The 27,963-nt window shown below is 38.7% G+C and overlaps 1 pseudogene; it reads right to left on the bottom strand.

Moving 5' to 3' along the window:
• Nucleotides 1–16,498: 16,498 nt before the first annotated feature.
• Nucleotides 16,499–19,351, bottom strand: LOC100462142 (nascent polypeptide-associated complex subunit alpha-like; annotated as a pseudogene).
• Nucleotides 19,352–27,963: the final 8,612 nt, after the last annotated feature.

Raw genomic sequence — 27,963 nt, forward strand, 5'->3', positions numbered from 1 at the left:
GCGAAACCCCGTCTTTACCAAAAATACAAAAAATAGCCAGGCATAGTGGTGTACACCTGTAATCCCAGCTACTCTGGCGGCGGAGGCACGAGGATCGCTTGAACATGGGAGGCAGAGGTTGCAGTGAGCCGAGATTGCGCCACTGCACTCCAGCCTGTGTGACAGAACAAGACTCCTTGTATACAAACAAAACCAAAATCCCTATGCAGGTGGAAAAAACCCACATCTGTGGGCTATATTTGGTGTCTGCAGCAGTGTAGGTAAGGGCAGTATTCCAATGGCCCATCAGGTTACGTTGTCTTTTCGTAGATGTTTTTTATCTGTCTCTGAAATCCCAAAGTCCTTATTTTGCCTATATCTTGTGATTTATGAGGCAATCAGATGAGTTCTTATATATTAAACCTCCTTCAGTTTCCCTTCTAACAGGACTGATGGACTGACTTAAAAACCCCTAAAACAAAAAGAGGACTATTCCTCTGGATATATTTTTAACATATCCTAATGGGATTTTGGTTTCAGGAACGAATTCTGCAGTCTTGTAAAGACAGGCTGAATGAAAATTAAATTTATTATGGAAATATCAGTGGTTATATTTACTTTCCTAACATGAATTCAAGCCTAAATTGATTTATGTGTTATGATATCATTTATCTCTTTGAACAGAGTAAAATGGTAGTTTAAATTATAAAACTAAGAAGTGGTAGAGTACCTTTCTTCAGGATTAGAGCCTACTGCTCCTTCTTTGTGAAATGAAAGATGATGATGACAGAGAAAAAGATCAGATGTTCGCTCTACACTCCCCCCACCCCCACACACCTATAAAATACTCATCTTTCTCCTGTTTCCTTAGTACCTTCTAAAACTACCTACAAGGTCAATAGGAAATGTATGGTGGCCTCATGGCTGTCAGCGTGGACTGGTAATTCATCCAGTTTCTGGTGCATCACTGTTTTCTTTCTTTTTTTATGAAATGGAATTTTGCTCTGCCTCCCGGGCTGGAGTGCAGTGGCGCGATCTCGGCTCGCTGCAATCTCCACCTCCCGGGTTCAAGCAATTCTCCTGCCTCAGCCTCCTGAGTAGCTGGGATTACAGGCAAGAGCCACCACGCCTGACTAATTTTTTGTGTGTTTTTAGTGGAGACGGGGTTTTACCATGTTGGCCAGCCTGGTCTCAAACTCCTGACCTCAAGTGATCAGCCTGCCTTGGCCTCCCAAAGTGTTGGGATTACAGGTGTGAGCCACTGCGCCTCGCCCATCTTTGATTTCTTTCAAGGGATTAACTGACTTTCAAGACTCTAAGAACTATGAATAAGGAAAATGAGTTACTGGAATTTAGCCATAGTTGCTGCCTTCACTTTTTTCTGTTCTAGTCACTGGGGTGACATGCTATAATAAAAGCTGCTTCTTCGATGAGTTTCTTTTCATCAGAATCCAGAGGCTTCAAGTGTCAGTAACTTATTTCCCATACCAGTGGAGACCTTAAAACTCTGCCCTCTATTGAGCATGCAAAGATGCCCTTCTAAAGTCAACTCAGACATCCAACAGTTAGAAACAATTGTAAATTTTGAGACAAGATAGAGTTTAACAAGAGCTAATTCTTAATGGTACGCTGTATTACATTTAATGTGAGGACAAACCATATATTAGAAGGTCACAAAAACTATTCTTGTGACTATATTTATTTCTTCATAGTTCTTTATGGCAATTGATTGAGGTTTAAAAGTCACAGATGGTTGGGTTGAACTTTCCTTGCATTTGTCTCTATTGGTAAAGACATTCTCATACATACTAGACTAGACTCCTATTGGCTTCCAATGAAGACTTTCTGGCTGACATCTCTTAATTCTACCATAGTTCTAGAAGCCACACGTTTTCAATTTCAGCATGTCCCAACTGTGGTATACATTGCTACAAGTATAATAAATAAAATCTTAGAGAATACATGAATAGTTTTTAAAATTTAAGTGACTATGTCTTTATTTTAAAGATAGTTTTAAAAATATAACTAGCACCCAAAACCAGTGAGTTCAAAGATTTTATATACTCCTTTTGAAATAAAGTAGATTATTTAAATCAAATTATTAGGTAAATAATAGTTCAGGTGATACAAGAATATGGCAAAAATCATGCAGATGGTGGAGAAATAACTGAAACATGGGAAACTGTGAATTAATGGAGTCTATTTGAGTCTGTTGGGGTGATACTATTTCTTAACTTTATAAAATTTCAATCAGACTTGGATTAGGTGGACCTGAAATGTCAACATAGGTAATCCAAATTATTTTACATCTTGACGATCCTGAAGAGGATGCCAAATCAGCTGTTGATTCTAGTTTCCCTTTTATCCTCTGCTGTACTTTAGGTTTCATTTCTACAGGGCACCTTGTTTTATATAATAGTGTAGGCTCAGGAGTCAGACTGTCAGTGCTTGAACACTGACTCCACCACCTATTTTTTGTGTGAACTCAGAAAACTTATTTAACCTATTTGAATCTTCTATTTCTTACATGTAAAATGGGGGAAAACAGTACTTAGCTTGTGAAGTTCTCCTTAAGATTAATACATCAAAACACATCAAGGAACTATCACCTCAGTAACTACTGAATAAATATTAGCCATTATTATTTTATGTCTGAAAGGTTGTGTAAAGATAATGGTTTATGTCGTGGGTAAGTGGCAACTCTCTGGGCCAATGGTGTGGGTGGTAGAAGAATTTACCAAGACCGTTGTAGTTAAAGAAAGGCAGATTTATTAGAAAAAGTATGAAAATACATCCATGCATTAAAAAGGGATGGTAGTAAAGAAAAATATGTTGCAAGAAAGCAACAGGCAAGTCAACATGAGGAGCTGACTGTAAGGAGACAAAGGCTTGCTAGGAATTTTATAGAATGGTGCCTAGGCTGTGTGCTGAAGAGGGGTTTGTGCACTACTGATAACGCCAAGGTTGCATTGAGCTAGCTTGCATTTTTGTATCAGCTGAGGATCTGGTGATAGCTAGACACAGGAAGATTGTGTCCTGGACCATGAAGAAAGGCTTATTTATAGCTTATGTGCTTTTTCTTTTTGCTTTCCCCTGCTCCCACCAGCCTGACTCCTCTTCCCTATTTAGGACTCCACTGTTTATACACAAAATTCCATTTATGATGCTACAAAAGAGTCTATTTAAAAGAAAAACTAGTGAGTCCCATTGTGAAGCAAATAATGGCATTATTTCACAGTAATGAATTACTATGATATATACTGCTTTTTAAGGTCTGTGCTGTTGAATAGGCTAGGTTTAAGTTGAAGATGTTCTTAGAGACATTTAAGTCCCATAAGGTTTGAAAGGCATTTCTTGTCACGGTTTTCACCATGACTTGGCACAAAGGAAGTCCCTTTGAAAGGTAATATAAATGAGCTCAGCATTCTTGAAGCCAAATATTCCTAACTGTATATGGAAGACTTTAGACTGGCCATAGGTCCAGAAAGAGAACTTTTTTGGAAATCTTTCAGAAGAACTCGAGGTTAAAGCTCTTGGAAACGAGTTTTTGGTTTTCATTCTCTTTAGCACTGCCTGAAAGAAGAACTTTCATTCTTAAAAAGGCTCGTAATTTATCGAGTCTTCTGCAATTAAGAATGTCATATATTCTCACTTGGAGAATATTTTGATTGCAGCTATTTAGGTAGGGCTGTATGTAGAATCACAGGATTCTTAAAGTTGGAAAGAACTTAAAATATTGTTGCGTTCTCATCTCTCTCCTGTTCCTTCTCTCATAGAGTCCTAGAAATGTTTACCAATTTGTCCCAGTTTGCCCAGTGAGTTGGCATTAGTGCCCAGCTAGGAAACAAATGCAGATGACTCAGCAGGGTCCCTGACTGAATTCCTTTCATGGACAACAGTAAGCCTCTGGAGGAGGAGAACGGCATCCTGCCACCTTTGTTGATCTTAGTTTCCCCTTTTTATCCTTGGCTGTACTTTAGGTTTCATTTTTGTAGGGCGTGTCATTTCATATGACAGTGTAGGCTCAGGAGTCAAGCTGCCTGTGCTTGAATCCTGGCTCTACCACCTATTTACTGTGCGAACTCAGAAAATATATTTAACCTCTTAGAGTCTCATATTTCTGGTTTTTGTTTTGTTTTGTTTTTTGATATGGAGTCTTACTCTGTTGCTCACTGCAACTTCTGTCTCCTGGGTTCAAGCAATTCTTCTGCCTCAGCCTCCCAAGTAGCTGGGATTACAGGCATGCACCACCATGCCTGGCTAATTTTGTATTTTTAGTAGAGATGGGGTTTCACCATGTTGGCCAGGCTGGTCTCCTGACCTCAAGTCTCGAACTCCTGACCTCAAGTGATCTGCCTTCCTTGGCCTCCCAAAGTGCCAGGATTACAGGTGTGAGCCACCATGCCCAGCCAGAGTCTTATATTTCTTATGTGTGAAATGGAGGTGGGGGGAATAGTACCTAGCTTGTGAAGTTCTTAAGATTAATAAATCAGAACACATCAATGAACTGTCACCTCATGAGGTACTGAATAAATACAAGTTATTATTATTTTGTGTGTCTGGAAGGTTTTGCACCTTCAGTACAGTTTCTGGCACATAACAGGCCTCCACTAAGAGTTTGGTGGCTCAAAGAGATCACTCCTCTCCACCCAGGGGCCCTGGATGGAATCCTAGGGATAATTACATAAGAGTGATATCATTTCCACTTTGGAAGACTCTATTTACTAAAGCCACATACATCTTAGTTATAAAGTGTTTTAAAAAATATTTTTAGGGAATGTTTTAATATGTCTTAAAAAATTATGATCCATGGGTTACTTACATCAGAATCTTCTAGAGTTGCTGTTCAAAATCCAATCCCAGACTCTTGGAGGTATCTCAGGATCTGCATTTGGAGTCTCCTCACTGTCAATGCTCGGTTTCTTTATCCAGGTCACCACTGAAGGGCATCTAGATTGATTCCATGTCTTTGCTGTTATGAATAGTGCTGTGTCTTTATGGTAGAACAGTTTATATTCCCTTATATTCCTTTGGGTATATACCCAGTAATGGAATTGCTAGGTTGAATGGTAGTTCTGTTTTAAGTTCTTTGAGAAATCTCCAAACTGCTTTCTACAGTGGCTGAACTAATTTACATTTCCACTAGCAGTGTATAAGCAATCTCTTTTCTCTGTAACTTTGCCAGCATCTGTTATTTTTTGACTTTTTAATAATAGCCATTCTGACTGGTGTTGAGACAGTATCTGATCATTGTTTTGATTTGTGTTTTTCTAATGATTAGTGATGTTAACCATTTTTTATATGCTTGTTGGCTGTGTGTATGTCTTCTTTTGAGAAGTGTCTGTTCATCTCCTTTGCCTATTTTTTATTTTATTTTTATTTTTTGAGATAGTATCTCAAAAAATGGCATGAACATGGCTCACTGTAGCCTCGACTTCCTGGGCTCAAGGGATCTTCCTGTCTCAGCCTCCCGTGTAGCTGGGACTGCAGGTATGCAGTACCATGCCCAGCTAATTTTTGATTTTTTATAGAGAGAGGGTCTTACTTTGTTGCCCAAGCTGGACTTTAACTCCTAGGCTCAAGCAATCTTTCTGCCTCAGCCTCCCAAAGTGCTGGGATTACAGGTGTGAGCCACTGCACCTGGCTCTTTGGCCATTTTTTAATGGGATTGTTTTTTGCTTGTTAATTTAATTTCGTTATAGATTCTGGATATTAGGCCTCTGTCAGTGCATAGTTTACAAATATTTTCTCCCATTCTGTAGGTTGTCTGTTCACTTTGTTGATAGTTTCTTTTGCTGTGCAGAAGATTTAGTTTGGTCCCACTTGTCAATTTTTGTTGTTGTTGCAATTGCTTTTGGTGTCTTTGTCATGAAATCTTTGCCAGGGCCTATGTCCAGAATGATATTTCCTAGGCTTTCTTCTAGGGTTTTTATGGTTTTAGGTTTTATATTTGTCTTTAATCCATCTTGAGTTGATTTTTGTACATGAGGAGAGAAAGGGGTCCGGTTTCAATCTTCTGCATACAGCTAGCCAGTTATCTCAGCACCATTTATTGAATAGGGAGTTATTTCCCCATTGCCTGTTATTGTTGACTTTGTTGAAGACCAGATGGTTGTAGGTGTGTGGCTTTATTTCTGGGTTCTCTATTCTGTTCCATTACTTTATGTGTTTGTTTTTGTACCATGTACAGTACCATACTGTTTTGGTTACTGTAGCCCTGTAGTATCGTTTGAAGTTGTGTAGCATGATGCTTCCAGCTTTGTTCTTTTTGCTTAGGATTGCCTTGAATATTTGGGCCCTTTTTTGGTTCCATATGAATGTTAAAATAGTTTTTTCTAGTTCTGTGAAGAATGTCATTGGTAGTTTAATAGGAATAGCATTGAATCTATAAATTACTTTGGGCAGTATGGCCATTTTAATGATATTGATTCTTCCTATCCATGAGCATGGAATGTTTTTCCATTTGTTTATACATAGCAATCCTATATCACAAGTACAGATCTCAGGAAGGGGTCTGTCTTAGTCCATTTGGGCTACTATCACAAAAATACTTTAGACTGGGCAATTTATAAAAAACAGAAATTTGTTGCTCACAGTTCTGGAGGCTGGGAAGTCCAAGATCAAGGCACCAGCAGATTTGGTGTCTGGTGAGAGCCTATTCCTCATAGATATCACCTTCTATCTGTCCTCACATGGCAGAGGGGTGAATAAGCTGCCTCTGGCCTCTTTTCTAAGGACATTACTCCCATTTATGAGGAAAGAACCCTCATGACCTAATTACCTCTCAAAGGCTCCACCTCTTGGTGGTTAGGATTTCACCTTGGGGGTTAGGATTTCAACATATGAATTTTGTGGGATACAAACATTCAGATCATAGTAGGTTCTTTATTTTATTTTTATTTTAACTTAATTTTTTTTTGAGACAAGGTCACCCAGGCTGGAGTGCAGTGGTGTAATCTCAGCTCACTGCAACCCCCACCTTCTAGGTTCAAGCCATCCTCCCACCTTAGCCTTCTGAATAGCTCAAGGGACTACAGGCATGCACTACAACACCCTTTTTTTGTATTTTTTTTTGTAGAGATGGGGATTCGCCATGTTGCTCAGATGGGTCGCGAACTCCTAAGCTCAAGCAATCCACCTATCTGAGCTTCCCAAAGTGCTAGGATTATAGGCATGAGCCACCATGCCCAGCCCTTTATTATTTTAAGTACAAAATGGCCCAACATGTCTCCAGTAGGAATACAGGGAATGAGGTGGGAGATTTCCTTTTCATCTTCCAAGCAGGGGCTGCTTTGAACGGAGTTGTCAGGAGCCAGGCCAGAGGCTGGTAAGTGCCTGTGGATAGGCCAAGGCATTTACAGGAGGAGTACCAGCCTTTAAAATGGACTATATTAACATAAATAAATAACTCCTTCCAGAAGTACTGTGGTCATGACCTCTCCCATGGGTTGCAGTTCCTCTTGTCCTTGTACTGGTTGCCTTTGGATTCTGCATGATCCCAGGAATAACCCTCACCTGCATTTTCTATCTGCAGCATAGACTCCATGACCATGTCCTTGCCCGCTTCCTGTCCTGGGCCTGGAATGTAGGGTCTCCTATAAATCTATTTTGATTTATGTTTGGTGGGTCTAGTTGCTCAGGCTTTCTTCTGATTGGATAATGACTATGACAAACATTCCTGGAGCACTAAAGGTTTCACATGCATTCATTCACTCAATCTCTACAATAGGCTTATGGATCAACTACTGACACTTTTATGCCTGTTTTGCAAATGAGGAAATTGAGGTTCAGAGAAGCTCAAGGCCCCACAGCTGGTGAGTTGCAGAGCTGGGATTGGAGGACAGATACACCTGACTCTAAGGCTTTTCCCCTTGCTCACCTGTTAGACTGTTCTGGCTGGCCAGCCTATATCATCCCTACCCCAGGGCTGGGGGATTCCCTGTCTCCTTCCCTCTCAATCAAGGTTGGGTTCTGTCCATGCAGAGGTTGTCCTTCCCCTGTTTAGAAAGCAGCTTGGCTCCCTGTTTTGACAGTTTGCCAGCAGATGGAGGTAGCAAGGCTGGATGGGCAGCTCCACCCTTGGGCTACCTGTGTGCTATGCAGCAAAGTGGAGGGGCCCAGATTGGGCATTGGCTGGGCCTGCAGCTAGGGAGCTTGTGCCAGAGCTTCCATAGCAGCTCCAGAAAGAAGTACCAGGAAAGAGAAGAGCTGGTCTCAGCTGGGCCACCAGAGAAATGTCAGTTTTTCAGGAAGACCCAGCCTTCTTGCACAATGTGTGTACCCACCCGCTCACTGCCAAGCCTGGTGTGGGTCAGTGAGCATGCCAACATAGACCCCACACTGCTTGCCTGGGCCATGGAGGACCAAAGCCAGTGATGCATCCAACTGTGGGAAATTGTGAGGACCCAGAGGTCCAGGGTGATCTCTGGGTAGGTGGGGTATCTCATATATACACATATATAATATATAAAAAATATTATATGTCTATATATTATATATATATTTGTTTATATATTATATAAATATATAATATATATTATATATTTATATATTATATATTTATATATTATATAATAGATATTATATATTTATATATTATATAATAGATATATATTTATATATTATATATAATGTATATTATATATTTATATATAATATAATATATAATATATTTATATATAATATAATATATATTATATATTTATATATTATATAATATATATTATATATTTATATATTATATAATATATAATATATTTATATATTATATATATATATAATTATATATTATATATATATATATTTATTTATATATATATAAATATATATATTAAATATAATTAAATATATTTATATATTATATATTTATATATAATATATAATATATATTATATATTTATTATATATAATATATATTATATATTTATTATATATAATATATATTATATATTTATTTATTATATAATATATATTATATATAATATATATTATATATTTATATATTATATATAATATATATTATATATTTATATATTATATATTTATATATTATATATAATATATATTATATATAATATATATTATATATTTATATATTATATATTTATATATTATATATAAATATATACTTTAAAAAAAAAAAAAATATATATATATATATATAGAGAGAGAGAGAGAGAGAGAGAGAGAGAGAGAGACAGGGTCTGGCTCTGTCGCCCAGGCTGGAGTGTAGTGCTGTGATTTTGACTCGCTGCCACCTCCACCTCCCAGGCTTAAGAGATCATTCCACCTCAGCCTCCTGAGTAGCTGGGACCACAGATGCACACCACCATGCCCAGATAATTTTTTATATTTGTTGCAGAGGTGGGGTTTCACCATGATGTCCAGGCTGGTCTCGAACTCCTGGGCTCAAGGAATCCACCTGCTTTGACCCTCATAGAGCCTGTGGGGACGGGGGGTGGTGAGAGTGAGGGGTGTGGCATCAGAGGCTGTGGGAGGTGTGGGGAGGAGCTTGGCATCAGAGGCTATGGGAGGGATGTGTGCAGAAGTGGGTAACATCAGAGGCTGTGTGGGAAGTGTGTGTGTGAGGAGGGGCGGGGCATCAGAAGCTGTGGGAATGGTGTGTGGGAAGGGGTGTGGCATCAGAGGCTGCGGGCGGTTGTGGGGCAGGACTTGGCATCAGAGGCTATGGTAGGGATATGTATGGAGGGGGGTGTTATGAGAGGCTGTGGGGGAAGGCGTGTGGGGAGGGATGTATATCAGAGGCTGTCAGAGGTGAGAAGAGCAGGGCATCACAGGCTGATGGGTCTTGTGGACAGAATTCAACATTCGCATAAAGTCTGCACACACCACATTTCTCTTAATTAAAGGTACAGCTGGGTGAATCGTGTTGGGTCTGTATTTTCCAGCCACTGGGGGTGAGTGTAACAAATATGTTTTATGCATAAGGGCAAGAATGCTTAAAACCATGGAGACTTCCCTAGAGATGAGACCTAGACAGATGAGGATTTCAGGAATATTATTTTCCTAAGTGATGCAGGGTGATGGTTGAAAACTCTCCCAGTGAGACTTTGGGGGCAAATAATAAGTATTAGCAAAATTACCCAGGCGCTTCTTTTCATGAAGAAACACAAAGCCTCTAGCATGCTAAAATCCAAACTCCTGATTATTAAAGCAGTTGAATTCTACTTTGCTATTGCAAAGAAGAAAGGATAAAAATATCAGTTCTCATTACCTCTCCCCATATTTTGCCCCATTTCTCCTTTCAGCTCTTGCCTGAAGGTTTATGGTCCCAGCAAGCTCGGTTGTTTCATGCTGACCACTTTGTTTATTTATGTTTAGCTCTACTCTGCATCTCTGGTTTCATCTTCTTTGATGCATCATAAATACTAATGAGCTAGTTTGCCTTTCTTACTGACAATAATGAAGAGGAGTAAGTATTTGGGTGGTTTCCCTGTCCCTAAATTATCCACCCAAAGAGCCTCAATTCACCAAAGAGTTGTTTAGATTAAAACAAGCTCTTGTTTGGGCAGTTTTGAGAGAGGAAGTAGCAGCCACTCACTTATTAATGTGAAAAAGTAACTTAGACGATCGTTCTTCCAACACCCAGTTGAAAGCTCCATGTAGGAACAGATCTGTTTACGAGGTGGTGGGGAAGAGGAATAGCTTGGAGGAGAATTCAGCTGCTTGTGCTAATTCAGAATGCAAGAGAGCATCGCTGGTGGTGGCAGGGTGCAGGTTGCTGGAAGGTGAAAGAGAGGGCTAAGATCAACTTGGTACGTTAGTCATTTAGTCCCGAAGAGGTGGGTCTTCTCCAGTGAAGAATAATTGTATGGATGTGACTATTCCTGCTCCTTCATATGTGTTTATTACAAAGTCATCCTGAAATAGCTTGGTGGGGCTTTTGTCCTTTTTTCACTTCAAGAGCTGACATGTTTCTAGTGGGAGAAATATGTTGCACAGCAAATTCGAGTTTTTGCAGAGGGAGGCTTTTTGTTGGCCAGCTGTGCAGCTAACCTTTCACCTGATTGCTAATTGCCTGTGGATCTCAGAAGCTGAAAATAATTAGAAATCAAGAAATTAGAAATCTCAGTAAATGGGGAAATTCTGAACGTCTTTAGAAAACTTGTTTCCCTCCCAAAGCAAGGGGTGTATTTTGCTTACATATACCTCTTGCTACTAAGAAGGAAAGTAGTATCTTAATGTCCTAACATGAGTAGATCTCCAAGATATATTAAGAGAACAAAATATGTTTCAAGACTAATCCTTAAGTATGATATATTTTATGCTGAACACACACAGTGCTATAGATCCTTGAGAAGTAAATATATGAGTATATTTATGTAAAGTAGCTGTCTTACGGGGTTGTTATGAGGATTTTAAAAAGATAAAAAGCTAGAAGGATGAGGGATGTAAAATGCTTAGAATACTGGTATTGTACCAGTGTTGGCTATTATTATGATGTAATGCATTTAGAGAGATTGGTAATGGACTTGCAGCCAAACCTATAACAGTGGGGTGGGGTAGATAGATGAGTTGGATTTTAGCCTTATCTTCAACGTGTAAATAATTTTGGAACAAAGGAATATATTTACAAATTAGTTGTATAATTAAAGATTAATTTAACTGATCTGAATAAAAAGTGGATATATTCAGATAAAAAATGTAAGAGAGTTACCACAAGCACTGGTGCATTTAGACTTGAGCTCTATGCTTTAGAGAGTCTTATATGTCATAAACACACACACACACACACACACACACACACACACACACACACGTCAAAGACCAAATGGCCAGCTCTGTCACTTAAGAACTGGTGCTCAACATAGGCTTACGTACCTAGACATCTGCTTTTGTGACTAACACCATTCAGGTCCCAGGGAAATTCTCCCTTGTACAAACTCTTGCCCTATGTCCTTGAAACAAAGGCAACTGTAACTGAATGCCACAAATTTGAGGGTTGTACTGCTGCCTGGGTTGGACTTGCTTGGGAGGGTAAGAATGATTTGACCAGCAGAGCACTGAGGTAAAGAAAAAATAATGTAATTAATTTATCTTTAATTAACTTGCAATGAATTCTTGCATAAAGAATTATTGTTTCTTAGTAGTGCCAAACGTTCATTTTCTTCTTTCTCTTTGTGCTCCAATTCTTGGTTCCAGAGGTACTCATAAATTAGCACAGTTTTGCAGTAGCTACACATGGTAGCTGAGGAATAATTTGCAATGTTAAAACAGTGCATATTATTCTTAAATTTGTCTAGAAGTAATATGCCTGAAGTGTGTTATATATTCTTTATATAGGGGGCTAGATGGAAATTGAACACTAAAATTAGGAATAGTTTTACTTCTATAAAATATATTTAATATGCTTTGATTACATTTTCCAAAAATTAAATACAACTTCAGCTTTAAAAACTCTTGATGTAAAAATTTTATATTCCTTAATTAAAATTTGGATTTTTGCATACACATATACTTTGGAATATTCTAGAAAAACAACCTATCTTGAAAGCATGAAAATAATTTTAATTTTTAAAATCAAATAATTTATATTTTTAATGAAAATTCATTCTAATTTTATATATTTTGAATATTATTACATTTTATTATTTAATAGTTTAGGGCATTGCTATCAATCTAACACAAATTATATGAAAATTGTTATTTTTGAGACAGGGTCTTACTCTGTGGCCCAGGTATGATCACAGCTCACTGCAGCCTCAATCTCCTGGGCTCAGGAAATCCTCCCGTCTCAGCTTCCAGAGCAGCTGGGACTACAGGCACATGCCACCACACTTGGCTCATTAAAAAAAATTTTTTTTTATAGATACGGGATTTTGCTATGTTGCGCAGGCTGGTCTCAAACTCCTGTGCTTGAGCAGTCCTCCTGCCTCTGCCTCTCAAAGTGCTGGAATTGGCATGAGCCACTGTGCATGGCCTGAAAATCCTGATTATAAAAATATAATTTTGCTAAAATGAAGTCAGGAAAAATAAAACTTATGAAATAAATATAATGTATGAATGATGTATACCTTTGTTACATATCAAACACCACTAGCCCATTAATAGAACACTCAGACATAGGCAATACTAAATTTAGTTGTTTGATATTTTGCCAGCCTTCAGTTATATTAAAACCCAACTTTATACATATTTTAAACTTTGTCCATATGAAGGTATACGGACTAATTCTGTTTATGTGGTATATAACATTTATTGACTTGCATATGTTAAACCATCCCTGCATCCCTGGTATGAAAACCACTTGCTCATGGTAGATTATCTTTTTGATATGTTGAATTTGGCTAGCTGGTATTTTGTTGAGGATTTTTGCAGCTATGTTCATCAGGGATATTGGTCTGGAGTTTTCTTTTTTTGTTATGTCTTGTCCTGGTTTTGGTATTAGGGTAATACTGGTTTCATAGAATGACTTACAGAGGATTCCCTCTTTCTGTATCTTTTGGAATAGTTTTGGCAAGATTGGTACCAGTTCTTCTTCGAATGCCTGATAGAATTTGGTGCTGGACTTTTTTTTGTTGGCAATTTTAAAATTACTGTTTCAATTTGCTACTTGTTATTGGTCTGTTCAGAGTTTCTTTCACTTTCTGATTTAATCTAGGAGGTTTGTATATTTTCAGGAATTTACCCATCTCCTCTAGATTTTCTAGTTTGTGCATGGAAAAGTGTTCACTGCAGCCTTAAATGATCTTTTGTGTTTCTGTGATATAGGTTGTAATACCTACTGTTTTGTTTCTAATGAAGCTTATTTGGATCTTCTCTCTTTATTTCTTGGTTAATCTCGCTAATTGTCTATTAATTTTGTTTATCTTTTTGAAGAAGCAGCTTTTTGTTTCCATTATCTTTTGTATTTTTTTTCAATTTATTTAGTTCTGCTCTTTGTTATTTCTTTTCTTCTGCTGGGTTTGAGTTTGATTTGTTCTTGTTTCTCTAGTTCCTTGAGATGTGACATCATATTGTCTATTTGTGCTCTTTCAGACTTTTGATGTAGGCATTTAATGCTATGAACTTTCTTCTTAGCACCACTTTTGCTGTATCCCAGAGGTTTTGATAAATTGTGTCACTATTATTCAATTCAAATAATTTTTAAATTTCCATCTTGATTTCATTATTGACCCAAAGATTGTTCAGGAGCAGATTATTTCGTTTCAATGTATTTGTATAGTTTTGAGGGTTCTTTTTGGAGTTAATTTCCAGTTTTATTCCACTGGTCTGAGAAGGTACTTTATATAATTTTGATTTTCTTAAATTTGCTGAGACTTGTTTTCTGGTCTATCATATAGTCTATTTTGGAGAATGTTCCATGTGCTGAAGAAAGAATGTACATTCTGCAGTTGTTGGGTAGAATGTTCTGTAAATATCTGTTAAGTCCATTTGTTCTAAGGTACAGTTTAAATTCATTGGTTTTTGTTGACTTTCTGTCTTGATGACCTGTCTAGTGCTGTCAGTGGAGTATTGAAGTCCCTCACTATTATTGTGTTGCCATCTATCTCATTTCTTAGGTCTAGTAATAATTGTTTTATAAATATGGGAGCTCCAGTGTTAGGTGCATATATATTTAGGATTGTGATATTTTTCTGTTAGACTGATCCTTTTTATCATTGTACAATGTCCATCTTTGTCTTTTTTTTGTTTGTTTTTTTGAGATGGAGTCTCGCTCTGTCACCCAGGCTGGAGTGCAGTGGCGCGATCTCGGCTCACTGCAAGCTCTGCCTCCTGGGTTCACGCCACTCTCTTGCCTCAGCCTCCTGAGTAGCTGGGACTACAGGCACGCACCACCATGCCCGGCTAATTTTTTGTATTTTTAGTAGAGATGGGGTTTCACTGTGTTAGCCAGGATAGTCTTGATCTCCTGACCTTGTGATCCACCCACCTTGGCCTCCCAAAGTGCTGGGATTACAGGTGTGAGCCACCGTGCCCGGCCCCTCTTTGTCTTTTTAAACTGTTTTTGCTTTAAAGTTTGTTTTGTCTGATATCAGAATAGCTACTCCTTCTTGCTTTTGGTTTCCATTTGCATGGAATATCTTTTTGCAACCCTTTACCTTAAATTTATGTGAGTCCTTATGTGTTAAGTGAGTCTCTTGAAGGCAGCAGATACTTGGTTGGTGGATTTTTATCCATTCTGCCATTCATATCTTTTAAGTGGGGTATTTAGGTCATTTACATTCAATGTTAGTATTGAGATGTGAGGTGCTAGTTGCTGCCTGAATACCTTTTTTTTCATTGTGTTATTGTTTTATAGTGCCTGTAAGATTTATGCTTTAAGGAGGTTCTATCTGGTGTATTTCGAGGTTTTGTTTTAAGATTTAGAACTCCTTTTAGCATTTCTTAGAATGCTGGCTTGGTAGTGGTGAATTCTCTCAGCATTTGTTTGTCTGAGAAAGGCTTTTTCTCTCCTTTATTTATGAAGCTTAGTTTTGCTGGATACAAAGTTATTGGCTGGCAGTTATTTTGTTCAAGGGGGCTAAAGATAGGACCCCAATTCCTTCTGGCTTGTAGGGTTTCTGGTGAGAAATCTGCTGTTAATCTGATAGGTTTTCCTTTATAGGTTACCTGATGCTTTTGCCTCACAGCTTTTGATTCTTTTCTTCGTCTTGACTTTAGATAACCTGATGACTATGTGCCTAGGTGATGATTTTTTGTGATGAATTTCCCAGGTGTTTTTTTGAGTTTCTTATAGTGGGATGTCTAGATCTCTAGTGAGGCCAGGGAAGTTTTGTTTTGTTTTTTTTTTTCAATTATTGCCTCAAATATGTTTTCCAACTTTTAGATTTCTCCTCTTCCTCAGGAACACCAATTATTCTTAGGTTTGGTCATTTAATATAATCCCAAATTTCTTGGAGTCTTTGTTAATTTTCAAAAATTCTTTTTTTCTTTGTCTTTGTCTGATTGAGTTAATTTGAAAGCCTCATCTTTGAGCTCTGAAGTTCTTTCTTCTACTTGTTCTAGTCTATTGTTGACACTTTCCAGTGCATTTAGTATTTCTTAAGTGTGTCTTTTATTTCCAGAAGTTGTGATTGTTTTTCCTTTATGAGATCTGTTTCTCTGGAGACATGGACATCCATATCCTGTATTGTTTTTTATATTTCTTTAAGTTGGTTTTCACCTTTCTGTGGTGTCTCCTTGAGTAGCTTAATAATCAACCTTCTGAATTCTTTACCTGGCAATTCAGAGATTTTTTTCTTGGTTTGGTTCTATTACTGGGGAGATAGTGTGGTCTTTTGGGGGTGTTATAGAACCTTGTTTTTGTCACATCACCAGAATTACTTTTCTGATTCCTTCTCATTTGAGTAGACTATTTCAGTGGAAAAGTCTGGAACTCAAGTGCTGCTGTTCAGATTCTTTTGTCCCACAGGGCGATCCCTTGATGTGGTGTGTTCTCCCTTTTCCTAGGGATAGGGCTTCCTAGAGAGCCATACTGCAATGATTGTTATTGCCCTTCTAGAAACAGCACAAATTTCAAATCAAGCTGCAGTTACTTCTCGGAAACACCAAACAAGTTGTTTTCAGTTGGTTACTTTGTGAATTCCATAATAGCATTTACAACATAATTACTGTTGTTCTTCAGGGCTTGGACTGCCTTTGCTCTCGACATGTTTGCTTGTGACATGACCAGTTCTATGCCCTTAACTTCCACACCTGTTTTATCAACTTCTTCCTCTTCACTCCTCTTGTACAGTTGGGGTCTGTGTTGTTTCTTAAATGTTTGAGATAGCTTTACCTTGAACTTTGAATTTCTCAGCAGCTGCTAGCTGTGCTTGCTGAGAAAAATTTTCATTTTTGGTTCCCCCAAAAACTATGTAGGTATCCAAAGCAGGGCTCTTGTAGACATCTGGTTTTGTGATGACAAAGAGGATATTCTTAGATTTCCAGATAGTGACTCTAGTAACTCCTGTAACCTGTCGAAGACCCAGTTTGGACATAGCCTTCTGTGCTTTCTTTTTCACTCTGACTCTGTTTTGCTTCACTGACTGGTTCTTCATTAATTTCAGCTGCTGCTGCCAGCTGGGCTTGTTGTGTGGTTGTCTGTGTGGAATCCCGTTCCTCAAGCTCTGGTACTGATTCATCACTGTCAGATTCCGTTCCAGACCCTCTGTCAGCCTGGGGCTGTGGCAACTCTTGTTCCATAGCAGGGATGGTTTCTGTGGCTTTGCTGGACACTTTGCTCAGGGAATGCAGAACGCTTTCCCCTTTTTTTGACGGGATTATTTGTTTTTCTCCTTGCTGAGTTGAGTTCCTTGTAGATTATGGATATTAGTCAAAATATTGTTGGATGCATAGTTTGCAAATATTTTCTACCATTCTGTGGGTTGTCTGTTTACTCTGCTGATTATTTATTTTGCTGTACAGAAGCTTTTTAGTTTAATCAGGTCCCATTTATTTATTTTTGCTTTTGTTGCATTTGCTTTTGGGGTCTTAGTCATAAATTCTTTGCCTAGGCCAATGTCTGGAAGAGTTTTTCCTAGGTTTTCTTCGAGGATTTTTTATAATTTCAGGTATTAGATTTAAGTCTTTAAACCATTTTGAGATGATTTTTTATGTGGCTAGAGATAAGAATCTAGTTTCATTCTTCTACATATGGCTATCCAGTTTCCCCAGCACCATTTACTGAACAGGGTGTCCTTTCCCTAATTTATGTTTTTGTATACTTTGTTGTAGATCAGTTGGTTGTAAGTATCTGGCTTTGTTTCTGGGTTTTCTGTACTGTTCCATTGGTCTATGTGTATACTTTTGTGCCAGTACCATGCTGTTTTTGCTACTATAACCTTGTAGTATAATTTAAGTTGGATAATGTGATGCCTCCAGATTTGTTCTTTTTGCTTAGGATTGCTTTGGCTATTTAGGCTTTTTTTTGGTTCTATATGAATTTTAGAATTGTCTTTTTCTAATTCTGTGAACAATGATGTTGGTGTTTTGATAGAAATTGCATTGAATCTGTAGATTGCTTTGGGAAGTATGGTTATTTTTATGATATTAATTCTTCCAGTCCATAAGCATGACATATATTTCCATTTGTGTCACTGTGATTTCTTTCAGCAGTGTTTTGTAGTTCTGCTTATATAGATCTTTCACCTCCTTGGTTAAGTATATTCCTAGGTATTTTATTTTATTTTTTTGCAGCTATAGTAAAGGAGATTGAGTTCTTGATTTGAGTCTCAGCTTGATTGTTGTCATTGTATAGTAGTGCTACTGATTTGTGTAGGTTGATTTTGTAACCTGAGACTTTACTGAATTCATTTATCAAATCTAGAAGTCTTTTGGAGGAGGCTTTAGGGTTTTCTAGTTATATGATTATATCATTGGAAAACATAGATAGTTTGACTTCCTCTTTCCAATTTGGAGGCCCTTTATTTCTTTCCCTTGCTTGATTGTGCTGGCTAGGATTTCCTTCCTCTACATCTTTGCCATCACTTGTTATTTTCAGTCTTTTTAATTTTAGCCATTCTAGTGGGTGTGTACTGGTGTTTCGTTGTGATTTTTATTTGTATTTCCTTGATGACTAATGATACAGAGCATTTTTTTCATGTGCTTATTTGCCATCCGTGTCTTCTTTGGCAAAATGTCTGTTCAAATATTTTGCCTATTTGTCTTATTATTGAATTGTAAGCATTTTTTATGTGCTTTGGATAGATGTAAGTTTTGCAAATATTTTTGCAAAAAGGGTTTTTTGAAGAGTAAAATGTTTATATTTTTGATGGAGTCCAACTTATCAAAAAGAAAAATTCCTGCTTTTTGTGTCTTACTGAAGAAATCTTTGCCTAACCCAAAGTCATTAAGATTTTCTCCTGTGTATTCCAGAAATTTTATAGTATTAGCCCTCATATTTAGGTCTATAATGCATTTTGAGTTGTTCTTTTCTTTTTTTGCATGTGGATGACCAATTGCCCCAGGGCCATTTGTTAAAAAGATTTTTTTTAATCCATTGCCCTGGCACCTTTGTTGAAACCCAACTGATCATTTATGTGTGTCTAATTCTGGACAGTATGCTATTTCATTGATGTCTATGTTTATTGTTTCATAACTGCCACACTATTTTAAATGACTGAAGTTTAGGAAGATAAAAGAATAAAAAACTTCAGGCAGCTCAGAAATAAAACTCTAATGAAAGAATGACCAATGGCACCCAAGTGTGTATTTTGGGGCATGCCAAATCACACTGACAATTTGCAGTGAAAAGAATTTCTATTTTGGGATTAAGCCTGCAATTAAGTTTTTCTATAAGGTTGCTTCTAGAATGCTCTGTGTCACCCTAACTCAGGGGTACCTCTGTATTTAGGGATATATAAAATAAACCAAAGCTTGGACACTTACTCTGATCTTGTAGATAGGAAAAGGCAGAAAGTTTGTGCATGTTACCCATTAGAGATGGCATGCTAGGTGTTAAATTGCAATCTCTCTGCAGAACAAGTTCTTACCAGCTAAAGATGAGATAACCCTCTTACTGATATGAAAGGTAAAAATACTTGTTGCTCTGTTTACTGGAAGTTCAGGATCCAATTTTTCTGTCTTTGATTGACAGTGTGACCTTGGCTATGAGTCCCTTACCTGAGATGCATCCCATCTCAGTGGGTAGACAACATAATTTTGTCTTTACTTGTCACCTGCCATCTATATAAGTAGGTTGAACTCAGGAGTGAAGTACAAGGCTCAGTCAGGTCAGAAGGGCATCAGTGTTCACAGTCTTAATCTCTTAATATCCTCTATTCCAGGAAACAAAGACATGATTTAAAAAATTGGCTCTGCATTCCTTTGGAAACAAAGAGTGAGAGGGTAATCATAGTTGGGCACAGAGGAAAGGTGAGTGGGTCACATGATATACTACCTGGCAAATTATCTGCGCCTAGACTGTCCCCTTCCCCAACATCAGCATGGAAAATAGTTCACAACCTTTTTTTTTTTTTTTTTTTTTTGAGACAGAGTTGCTCTATCACCCAGGCTGGAGGCCAGTGGTGTGATCTCGGCTCACTGCAACTTCCACCTCCTGGGTTCAAGCGATCCTCCTGCCTCAGCCTCCCGAGTTGCTGGGATTACAAGTGCATGCCACCACGCCCAGCTATTTTTTTTTTTTCATACTTTTAGTAGAGATGAGGTTTCACCATGTTGGACAGGCTGGTCTTGAACTCCTGACATCAGGCAATCCACCTACCTCGGCCTCCCAAAGTGCTGGGATTATAGGCATGAGCCTCTGTGCCTGGCCAACAAAACCATTTTCTTATACTTATTGAAATTAAGTTGCTTATATTTCAGTTAGATTTACTGAGCCACAGCTCTCTGTGTCCTGTATGCTTAGTGGATTTTTGTTGACTAGAATTGTTCTAACCACATTTCTTTAATAATCAATCCACTATACAAATTCTACCCTTGTCTTCAAATGGTAACATGGTAGCCCAATCAACAGGGGCCTTGTTATTTGGAGCAGAGAGCTCCTGGTGGTTGCTGCTCTCCTGACCTAGCTTGTTCAGCCTTCCCAAGGTACGTGTCTGGGAGATAAGAGCTACCATTCATGAAGAGCATCTTGTGATGTTTATCACATCAGTTATTCTGAAGGCATCTCCCCACCCCCACCCTTAATTGTGAAATTAAGACTGGCTATAGTAAAATTAGGAAACATGTTAAAAATCTAGAAAAATCATCTTTAAAAAAATCCCCAAGTACTAAATTTATGCTAGAGTATACCTCAAATAATGAATATCTCAAGTGAAAAATAATGTGCAGAATGAGTTTTTCCCCTAAATAAGAAAACTTTGTATAGTGTGTGTGTGTATGTGTGTGTGTGTGTGTGTGTATGGTCAGGAGCTCTCCTCTAACACTGATGTTAACTCAAGAATAATAGGTTGGTTATTAGCACTGAAATTTAATTTTACAGGTGGGGAAACTAGGGCCCAGAGCGATGAGGTGATCTTCCTAAGGCCTGGAGTGATGAGGTGATTCTCCTAAGGTCCCACAGCCTCGATGTGGCAGTGTCCAGAGAAGCTCAGGTTCAGTGGTATCAATGGTTTTAGTCTTTTTGAGGTGTATTAGGCAGTTTCTTCAGAGAAGCAGAACCACTAGGAGATATATATGTATTCTAGGAATTGGTTCACGTGATTATGGAGGCCAAGAAGTCCCATAATCTGCCATCTGCAAGCTGGAGAACCAGGCAATCCAGTGGTGTAATTCAGTATGAGTCCAAAGGCCTGAGAGACAGGGGAGCTGGTGGTGTAAGTCCTGGTCCAAGTCCAAAGGCCCAAGAACCGGGAACACTGACGTCCAAGGGCAGAAGAAATTGGACATCCCAGCTTAAGCAGAGAGAGAGAAAATTCATCTTTTGACTGCCTTTTTGTTCTATTTGGGCCCTCAATGGATTGGAGGATGCCATCCACATTGGTGACGGTGGTCTTTACTGATTCTAAGGTCTCTTCTGGAAACACCTTGACAGACAAACTTAGAAATAATGTTTTATCAGCTATCTGGGCATCTCTTAGTCCAGTCAAGTTGGTACATAAAATTAACCATCACAAGGGGTCACCTTATCTAGTAGAAATGTGCATGGCATAGGCTTTGTTTTAAACTGTTTCTTTTCGAAAAGCTTTCCTTCTCCTATTAGAATTTTACAAGTAAGGTGACCAAGCATTCTGTCTGCCCAGGACTCAGAGGGTCTCTGGACTCGGCACTTTAGTGTGAAAACTAGGGAATGTCTGGAAAGGCCAGGGTGAGTTGGTCACCCTAGTTTACAGGGGTTTGCACCTATTCACCTGGGTGGTTTTGCCACACGTTTCCTGGTGACCTGTGGATTCCGGCCCAAGCTATGTGAAAGGAAACAAGACGACTCTATTCTATGGCAAAGAGACAAACTGTGGCTCTCTCTGGGTTATGAGCACCTGGATTCTGCTCACCTTAACCTAATCCTGCCTGTTCTTCCAGGGCAGCCCCTCACTTCCTTTACCACCTTTCTGACTACAGTGGTTGTTGTCAAACACCGCGTGGATGGACAGAACTGCTTTCTTTACTTACCATTTCACTTTCTGCTATCAAGTACTGTTGACTAAAACTTCACTTAGAAAAGTTTTATCTTGGCAGAGGTATTTTAAGACCCTTTAGGGATCTTTGTCAGATCCTTGTGTCCCAGGCAGGTTAAGATCACAGACTCTGGAACCAGACAGTCTAAGTTAGAACCCTGGTGCTCTGCTCCTGTTTTGGCTGTGTGATCTGGGCAAGTACCATAACCTCTCTGTTTCTTAGTTTGCGTCTATCAAATGGGGATAATAATAGTACCCAACCCATGAGCGTATTGTGAGATTTAACTTAGTTGATATACATAGAGTGTCTAAAGCAGCACTTTGGCTATGATGAATGAGGACTCAGTAGATTCTTTCTTGGCTGACTGGTTTGAATGCATATTCATGAGGCTAATTCCTTTACCTTTGCTGTCCACGTGCAAGGCGTGCATACTGAAAGTGAATATGGTTGTGGAGAAGATTCCTGGCTGCCCAAGCTGTTAAAGGATTCTGTCTGTGTGGTTCATTAGAATTCTAACTGCAGTGGGGCTTGCCTGGAAATAGAATCTTTAAGCACAAGGCCATCTAATGGTGTCTGCTTGAAGATTACTCTGTATAAGTACACTTTTTCATCTTCTAACTCTCCATTTAATATCGGTATGTTAGCAATTAAAAATAGTTTAAAAGCACATTCATGATAACTAATTTCAATTCATTGGAATAGATTTTTATCATATTTGATGCACAATTTCAATTTTATTGCTGAGATAAAAGGTCAACTCTGATAGGTAACTGAAATAGAATATGTGCTTCACAGGAACTTTACCTTTAAGTTGTTATGTATCTTGGTGTAATTAATAAAACATTTCTTACAGCAGAATTGCACCACAGAGTGAATCTATGAACTTCCTGACTGTCAAACCAAATCAAGCTACTTCAATCCTTGAAGAATAAAACTGTTCAAATTGCAGTGGCTTGTAGATTCCTAGCTTTGGATGAAGGAATCTGCACTATCTTCAGAAGAAGGAATAAACATTTCCTGCCACCCAAAACCATATTCCTCTTTCTCCATCTCTAAGAAATCTGGCCACAGATGATGACAGGATGATATGACGCAGTTGCTCCTGTGCTTGCCTGACCAGCACTCTTTACCCTCTACTTCCAGTAACAAGGCGCCTCTCCCTTTTCTGGGGTACAGCTCGTTTTTCTCCTCCAGCCATGTATTAGGGGCTGCCATTCATAGTACCCCGCCTCCCTTCCCACTGCAGTGGGCACCTGATCGACCTGCAATCCAGAGAAACAGAACCACTACGAGATGTATATGTATTATTGGAAGTTGGTTCATGTGATTATGGAGGCCAAGAAGTTCCATGCTCTACCATTTGCAAGCTGGAGAAGCAGGAGATTCCATGGTGTAATTCAGTCTGAGTCCAAAGGCCCGAGAGACAGGGGAGCTGGTGGTGTAAGTCCTGGTCCAAGTCCAAAGGCCCAAGAACTGGGAACTCTGACGTCCAAGGACAGAAGAAATTGGACATCCCAGCTCAAGCAGAGAGAGAGAAAATTCATCTTTTGACTGCCCTTTTGTTGTATTTGGGCCCTCGGTGAATTGGAGGATGCCATCCACATTGGTGACGGTGGTCTTCTTTACTCAGTCTACTGATTCAAAGGTCTCTTCTGGAAACACCCTGACAGACACACCTAGAAATAATGTTTTATCAGCTATCTTGGCATCTCTTAGTCCAGTCAGGTTGATATATAAAATTAACCATCACAAGGGGTCACCTTATCTAGTATAAATGTGCTAGATAAGAAAAGTTTTTGAAAAGAAACAGTTTAAAACAAAGCCTATGCCATCACATTTATACTAGATGAGGTGTCTTGCCCTCTGTCTTAGTTTCCTACAACTGCTGTAATGAAATGCCACAAACCGGGTTGCTTACCACAACAGAAATGGATTCTCTCACAGTAGTAGAAAGTAGGAGTCTTAAAGCAAGGTGATGGTAGGGTTGGTTCCTTCTGGAGGCTCTGAGTTAGAATCTGTTTCATTTCTCTCTCCCAGCTTCTGAAGTTGCTGGCAACCCCTAGTATCTCTTGGTTTGTAGATGTATCACTCCAACCTGTGTTCAAACTTCTTGCTTCTTGTAAGGACACCAGTTATTGGACTGGGGCTCACCCTAATACAATACGACCCCATCTGAACTTGATTACATCTGCAAAGACCTTATTTCCAAACAAGGTTACATTCACAGGCACCAAGAGTTAGGACTTGCATATATCTTTTGAGGGAACACGGTTCAACTCCCAACACCCTCTTTCTCATAGAGATTGGTCCAGTGATAAGCATGTGACCCAAAGTGGGCAGTGAGAGAGTTTCCCACTGGAGCTGGTGGGGGGCAGGCTTGACTCTCCACCCGAGAGTCTGCGTGACAGCCACGGGATGCTGGCCATTGTGGTTCCAGCCCCGTGGAGAAATCTGCCTGAGAGAAGGCAGCTGATGTGCAGAGAAAAGCCGAGAAGAGGAGGCAACATCCTGATGGGGTGCTTAGGTCCTTACATCCAGACACCCCTTTCCTTGGTTTGCCCACATGAACCGTTAAATGTGTGCTTTTCCTTTTTGCCTTCTTAAACTATTCTGAGATAATGTTTCAGTCACCTGCAACCCAAGGACACTGAATAATACCAACTGAAGACAGCATTGGAAGATATGGGCAAGGACCCTAACATGGAAATGTTATCTTCTAGAAAAGTCAGTGCTTAGCCAAGACCATTCCAACATGCCTGTACTGTACCTGGCAGGTAGTGACACATGTACAGGGACACATCCCGTGTCTCAGGCCGTGTGAATGCCCAGCTGGTAATGTGGCTTTTCAGGAGGCTGCTCTGGGTCCTCACGATGGCAGACACAAGCTCTGACCTCACTTCATTTATTTATTTTTTTCCTCTCACAAGCTTATTCTGATCATCTATCATTTTAATATGCGTTTACAAAAGAGACATTTTCCTGAGTTCCTAAGAACAAAAGAATGATGTAGAATAATGTGCTTTTTCTAAGATGACATAAGCAATGCTGCAAGAACACGTGTCTTTTTCAGTTGCCCTATTCATGGTAAGCATTCTAAGATGACATTGCAATGCCACCGTAAATCTGCCACTCAGTGCCATTCAGCAGGCAGGAGGCTGTCTTCCTGTGGCACCTGCAGGACAATTTTAGCTGCAAATAATGAGACCTGGCAAAAGGAGCTTAAATAATAAGGAGCTTCTTATCTTATGTAACAAGAAATGCAGTTGCAGGCCTTCCACATCGTCAATTTCTTGTTGCTTTCTTGCTTTCAGCTCTGCCATTTTCGGTGTGTGGGAAACATTCCCCCTCACAGTTGCAAAATAGCTTTGGGAGTTCCTGCCACTGAATGTGACAACATTTAGCAAAGGGGAGCAGTGTTTTCTCCTTTGTGTTTCTTTTCATTGGGAACAAAAACCTTTCTGCCAATTCTCCCGCCTCTACCCCTGCCAGGCTTTCCTCCAATCCCAGTGGCTCGGATTGAGTCACATGCAAGGTTTGTTCCAATCACATGGGAGGGAACTGGATTCCCACAGTGGCTCAGTACTCAGCATTAACCCCTTGGGGCTGGAAACAGCCTGAGAAGCCAAGGACTCTCAATACCTGAGCAAAACTTGGAGCCAGTGAGCAACAAAGGGGGAAGGGTGCAGTGTGGGTTGTGCCACAGCGCTTGGGGGGCCTTTGATGGAAACTGACGTCAGTACCCAGCAAGCTGCCCCACAACTCCTTGGGGTCAGCAGTGCATGAGATATTGGTGAAATATTAAATCTTGTGGAGTATTTCTTAGAAGAAAATGGATAGTGTTAAATATTTAATATAATTTAATATAACATGTTAAAGATATATGGCATATAATATAGGATATCCCATTTTATATTTAATAAGTTAATAGCATATTGAGTATCAATATTAAATATCCCATATTATATTTAATAAATTAATATTTAATATGTTAAAAAGGCAAAAAATTAATGAACTAACAACCATCAGACTTAAGTAGAAAAAAAGTAGAATAAACCTAAGTCAAATGAGAAAGTAATAGGTTAAGGACAGACATTAACAAAATAGAAAACATTAGAATAACAATAGGAAAACATTAGAATAACAATAGGAAAACATTTTCTGTTGAGAGGATCAATAAAGCCAATTTGATTCTTGAAAAGACTAAAACAAATGTCAAACTTTTGGTAAAAATGATCTAGAAAAGAAGAGAGAAACAAATAATATTAGAAATGAAAATATTAGGAATCAGACACTAAAATATAACATAAACCACTTTAAGCTAACAAACATTAAGTTTAGATAAAATGGACAAACTTGTCAAAAAATATAGCCTACTGAAATTAACTTAAGAAGAAATTGAATATTGAATAGTCTTATAATCTAAGAAAATTGAACCATTTGTTAAAAGTCTTTCCACAAAGGATATTCCAGATGGCTTTTACTGGCAATTTCTGTCAGACATTCCAGAAATAAATAATCCAAATTATATACAAACTATTCCAGAATATTGAAAAAGAAGGAACAATTCTCAAGTCATATTTTGAGGTTGAATAACTTTGATTCCATAACCTGACAAGGGCTGAATGGGAAAGGAAGGTCACTTAGAAACATGATTACAAAAATCCTACCGAAAATATTAGCCAGCCAAATCCTGCCTCCATTAGTTGTGTAAATCATGAACAAGCTGGGTTTGATTTAACATTATAACATCAATTGAGGTAAATTATATTAATGGGTTAAGGGAGAAAAGTCGGTGATCATCTCAACATGGGCCAAAAAAACAGTTGATGAAATTCAACACTTGTTCACGATAGAAACTCTAAGCGAGCCAAAGACTGACAGTGTGTTTGGCTGGTCCATTGGCTGAGCAGCATTTTCTCAGAATGCTCCCTTAATGCTCAGTGGAAGGCAGATGCCAAACTCTCCTGTTTTTTTGGGCTGCTTTCCCAATTTTTACCATGTGTGGTTATGTGAACGTTTCTTGTATCTCTTTATATATAATTATCTTTTATTTATTTATTTATTTTTGAGATGGAGTATCCTTCTTGTCTCCTAGGCTGGAGTGTAGTGGCGCAATCTCGGCTTACTGCAAACTCCGCCTCCCGGGTTCAAGCAATTCTCCTGCCTCAACTTCCTGAGTAGCCGGGATTACAGGCACCAGCCACCACACCTGGCTAATTTTTATATTTTTAGTAGAGATAATGTTTCGCCATGTTGGTCAGGCTGGTCTCGAACTCCTCACCTCAGGGGATCCGCCCACCTTGGCTGTCCAAAGTGTTGGGATTACAGGCATGAGCCACTGGGCCCGGCCTAATCTTTTATTTTTTAGAATAAAAAATAGGCACATATATATGCCATTCTCCTCTTTACTTTGTTTCATTTGACATACTATAGACATATTTTCTCTTTTACATATGTATGTATATACCTACTTCTCTTTTTAGAGGTTACATAGAATTTCATTGTATATAAGCCATAATTCATGAATTATGTTAAGAAAAAATAATTCAGCCACCCGAAGACTGAGTGTAGCTTTTAACATGTATAGAATCATAATTGAGTTAGGGGGAATTAAAACCATATACCATAAAAAACTGGGCACTCAGCAGATTTCTGCCTCTTACAGAAAAATCTGGGCTCCTTACAGTTGTAAAACTACCACCCTGTGAATTGAGATTTGGGTGATTGTGACCACAGCACTGTTTGGAGGTCATCTTTCTGTATATAGGTGTAAAAGTGAGAGAGGGCAAATCCAGCATTGCTTCCGGCGATGTGATCGGATAGCGAGAACTTGACTACAAAGTCTATGAATACAAGTGTTTTCATCCTAAAAAGTCTTGTAACCACTCCCACTCCTCCCCACACTCTCAGCGCCCCTGAAATTTGTTAGGCTGTTCATTTCAAGTCACACACAGAGTCTATGAT

This window comes from Pongo abelii, chromosome 8, assembly GCF_028885655.2.
Source record: "Pongo abelii isolate AG06213 chromosome 8, NHGRI_mPonAbe1-v2.0_pri, whole genome shotgun sequence".
Taxonomy (NCBI): Eukaryota; Metazoa; Chordata; class Mammalia; order Primates; family Hominidae; genus Pongo; species Pongo abelii.